Here is a 5,000-nt window from a genome sequence, read left to right as displayed (position 1 = left end):
GTTCGACACTTCAACAGCGTCCAACAATGTTGGATGATGTTGGATCCGTTTGGCAAGGCCTGTATGGCTTAATGAAAAGATACTGGAAATACTCACACAGAGAGACACCAGTTAATTCGAAATTTAAAAAACTTGACCCGATTTTATGATGACTTTAAAAAAATACTGCCACCATAGAATAAGGATTCCCGGATTTGAGCTGTACGCGCGGGCGTACGTGCGTACATGGACGCTACGTCCCTGGAGACATCGACAGGCAAGTTAATCTTTGCCAATGTTCAAAAGAACATGAAATGAGATTGACTGAATTAGTTTTGTAGTATGGATCTATGCACATCACAGACACTTTATCATCAATGCGTTCTGAAAAGGCCACAGCTTCTCTTTGATGTAGACAAATAAAATTAATGGTCTTAAGAGAAAATTTAGTATTTGTAATAGGACTGAGTAGAATCCAATTCGGTCTGTAATCATACAAGTGACAACAAAATCAGACGACTGCGCAGCAGGAGTTTGATTTGTTTATCACAAGTATGATTACAGACCGAATTGAATGACGCGAAGGTCCTCTTACCAATTTATCATAAAAATAGTTACAATTTCCGAGAAAAGAAGAAGAGACAAGTCATGAAAAAAAGAGAAAATCTGCATTAAAAGACTGACAAAGGGGGCATAAATTGCTTAATGTCGCTCTGAAAGAAAGAAAGAAAGGAAAAAAGAAAGAAAGAAAGCACCAATTTAGGAGTCTGTACAAGTGTTTCTATGGTGATTGACACCAAGGTTGTGATTGGTTGATTTAAACTGCAAACTAATGTGATTGGCTTATTGAACTGTCCGATACCAAACTGTTCGATTACAACTTGGCCAATGAATTAGTGAAAAATAGGAGTTTTTTTAAACCAATCACAGTTACGGAAAATGTAATTTTTTATGATTAGTTTAGTTATCCTGCAAGTTGAAATTATTCTTATGGAAGGAATTGAAAGGACTCTATGAGAAATCAAAACCATCTTGTCTCTCAGACACCCACGATGGATACGTAAGTAAAAGTGCTTAAATGAAATGTTCTGTGTTGTAAACTCATTTGTACTGAGTATGGCATTTTAAAAATCCATATAGAATGTTTGAAAATGCCAATGAGAGATTTAGGACGGCAGATATGGTCACTCTCGGTAGAAAGGTGCCATTTGTTGTAATCAAAAATTGAATTTATTATAAATGACATTTTCCATGCCTTTTTTGATAATGATAAAAATTATTTATAAATTGGTACAGAAAGATGTTATAGCAGGTTTTATCAATATATCTTGATGTTAACCGTTTCTCGTTGGTGCAGTATCTATTTTGCACTGATAGAACTTTCAAATGTGCTGAAGTATCATGTTCCATTTACCACAGACGCCCAACAAGTACCATGTGTGTGGGACATCAGTTCTTTTTTAGCACCCTCTCTGAGAAACATTCATGAAAGTGTGCATCATGTTTGGTTCCATAAGAATGTACATGTAGAAGGTAACAACCTGATAGTTTTTGCACCTGCTCTTACTCATGGACTCCTGTTTTGTCTCACAACATGGTCTTAGCATGAGGTCTCTAAGAATAAAAACGCCAATTATTCAAGATTACTACCACGACAGGACACAGCCTCCCTTTCAAAACAATGGCATTAATATACTAGGTACATAATCCACCTCCTGACCCTTTCAAAACAATGGGAGGGCTCATGTTCCCATAAACCTTTCCCATTTTCAGGTTTATTCGGGCCCATATCTGGATCCCACGTGAAAACTGGTTCAAACCGAGAAAAACTGTGCTGCATCAAAAGGGCAGTGGCCTGGAAAGAAAGTTCTAAAAGAAAGGCTAAATCCCAGAACACTAAGTTTTAATACACGTAATACTTACCTAATAACGTCTTTTAGTTATAAATCATGAGCTTCTTAAGCAACTGAAATGTTTCAATTTTGGTTAAGTGTGGGCAACGTTGATAAAGCGTTTTCATCTACGAATGTAAGAGTTGTAATTGTGGAAGGAGTTTGCATTTAAGGAGGCTCGAAACGGTTTTTCGTGGCCATGGTGTTTGTGTAACGATGAAAGATACCAAAGAAGGATAATTCATAGTGTAGGCAAACTATAAATATCTTTGAAACTCTATTGTTAGATAATACTTTAAGGGCATTTATGACGCCATATCGGTTACCATGGCAACACGCTAGGTCCACAAAAAGGCCCTCTAAATTTCATTTTTGAAAATTATCTGAAAAACTAAGTAGGTGACCTACCGTTTTTACTTCTTCGTTGGGAATCTCCATAAATTCTTTAACTTCTTAGCGAGTATGACGAAAAGTTATCCAGTAAAATTTAAGATACATCGAAAAAGGTGCTTTTATAGTTTACAGAAAATTCAGTGTACACGATAACTTCCCTGAAACTTTTTTTTATTTGAAGTGCCATCGTGAATGATACGTGCATGCAAAAAACAGAGATAGCTCACCGAGCAAAATTTCGAGATAAAGACAATTTTTCCCCCAGGTTTTATTTCCGGTGTGTTGCGCCCGCTATACTTTTGATAGAAATTTGATTCATTCAGCTGACGCGTGTTTCTTAGTTATGGCGTGTGTAGGTTACGCGAGCGTGCGTAGTTAAAAACCCTTTCGAGCCTCCTTAATATTATTTCAATTTGGGAAACCTAGGTGAGTGACATTTACAATCACATAATTTATGTATTCCAAATACTCGCCGCAAACAGAAGAAAGAAATTAGAGGCGATTTTTTTTCGAACAGACTCTAGTCGAGGTATCTATGGTATTTGGAATACTTCGTCATTGAAGTAGTTCCAAAGGCACTTTTGTTAAGCGCAAGTAATAAAACAGAATAAGGTGTTCGTGGCGTATTCGAAAGAGAGTAGGGTCGGCTTCAGGGAAAACGTCTTTGGATGCAAAAGAACTCTGGAGGGGAGGTGTAATTATTTTACAATCACTTCTAGTTGACGTTTGTAGGATATAGGAGAACTGGTGACTGTTTTTATGAACTGACATTGACTTATTTTTAACTTTTCAGCATTAAAAAGAATTCGTTGTCGAGTGGCGCCCATCTTGAGTTACTGAGTTGTGAGGAAGACCTGGATGTCCGGTTTATGGAATCTTGGCGAAACTCCAAACAGAGTGCATGAAAAAATTTGAAATTTTGACGTCTTTTTAACAAAGTTTTAGTTTCTTTCGTTTTCTTCTAAAATGAATTTTTTGGGAAGAGTGTCCGGCAAACACTCGGATCGAGACGAAGGGGACAATTCAAGTATGAAAATGCAGATAGTCTTTTGTTTGGTGATGTACCACTACAATCATGATTGTTCATATCGCAAGCCTTGACGTTGCTATCCATATTAACTAGGTTTGTTTGTTTGTCTGTTTGTTATTTTATTTGTTTGAGCGGGTTGAAGTTATGGCACCTATTCAGCTGATGTGGACCTGCTATACCCACACACCCATACGCTAACGGAGGACAGCCACAACACCGGGAACTTCCGAAGTCCCCTACTCTTCTAGAATAGTGTGTGGGTTCTTTAAGGTCTCACAGGGAACAGATGAACATGGAAGATATTTATGAGACGGGGCCTACGGCTTATAGTCCTTGTCCGAGAAGACTTGATAGTCTAACCATTTGCGGATGTAATTACAAGGCAGCACTTTCTCCTCAGTTATTTTAAGACCCTGAGAGTTGGTCCAGGGGCACCCAACGAATCTGTTCCTCACATTATCTGTTCCCCAGAGGAATCTTGCTGGCTGGCAAAAATACAGGTGTTTCGATGAGCTGGCTGGGAAATTTTGTTATTGATAGAGGTTTTGCCTGGGAATTACTGACTTTTTCTAGCATTTCAACCCGAGCTGGCTGTAGAAACTCTCTGAAGACTGAGGACGACTAAAAAAAAAAAAAAAAAACCCTTCCCTCTCCCAGAGAGTAGTCACAAACATACGACGGCTGGTCAGAGTGATTGCGCTTGCGGAGAAAACCTGTTTTGTCCCGGTTTTGTCGCTTTTGTTCGGTCGTTTTGGATCGAGAGATTTCAAAGCGCGCGGAATTCCTGGCTGGGAAATAAATTTGATCAGCTGGCTGGGAAACCAACCAATTTTATCTAGCTGGCTGGGAAATTTTTTGTGTCTTGCTGGGGAAAAGGAACAGATAATTTTTTCCCAGCAACACTGAAAAACATCTGAAAATGCCTTAATAACATTTATTTTCATTAACTGGGGTATAATAATGCATTTTACAACAAATTGGTCGTTGGGTGCCCCTGTTGGTCTGGCCGGAGTTGAACTCACGACCTCCCGTATGGCACCCGGTGCTCAACCAACTGAGCCACCGGTTCGCAGAATTCAAAACACGATCAAGGGCAATGCAACGATGCTCTGTTATTACTGACAAATGTTGCAACAATAACTCGAGTAATGAGCATCAAATCAAAGCAACACACATTCACGTTTTATATACATTTACATTTTACGTTGTTTACAACACTTTTACACTGTTGCAAAAAGATTGAAAAGTGGCTAAAGTTGGAAATTTCGGAGCGGCCTTTCTCGGGATCCGGATTGGAAAACATGTACTACTGGAGTCCATCATATTCAAGGATTTAGGATTCCGGACCGCAGAGAAGCTGGAGAAAAAAAAATAACATCTATTATTTTACGGAATTAAAACTCCAACAAATAAATATAATTATATCTGTTTGAATCATCTCCCTCGTGCTTTACAAGCTCGTTCCCAGTGCCTTGCACCTCACACAAGGATTCCCAAAGTAAGGGATCACGTTTTCATGCTGGGCATGTCAAGTTATGTGTTTCATACCGGGCATATAAAATCAACTTTACATGCCGGGCATGTGAAATTAAATTTCCGTGCTGAGCATAAAAAATTAACTTTACATGCCAACTGAAATCTGATAAAATACCTTGAAAAACTGAATGGCTGAAATTTTTTTGCTAAGATTCGTTCAAAAATGTTTT

This window comes from Montipora foliosa, chromosome 14 (assembly GCF_036669935.1).
Source record: "Montipora foliosa isolate CH-2021 chromosome 14, ASM3666993v2, whole genome shotgun sequence".
NCBI lineage: Eukaryota > Metazoa > Cnidaria > Anthozoa > Scleractinia > Acroporidae > Montipora > Montipora foliosa.
Note: the sequence above shows the minus strand (reverse complement) of the source record.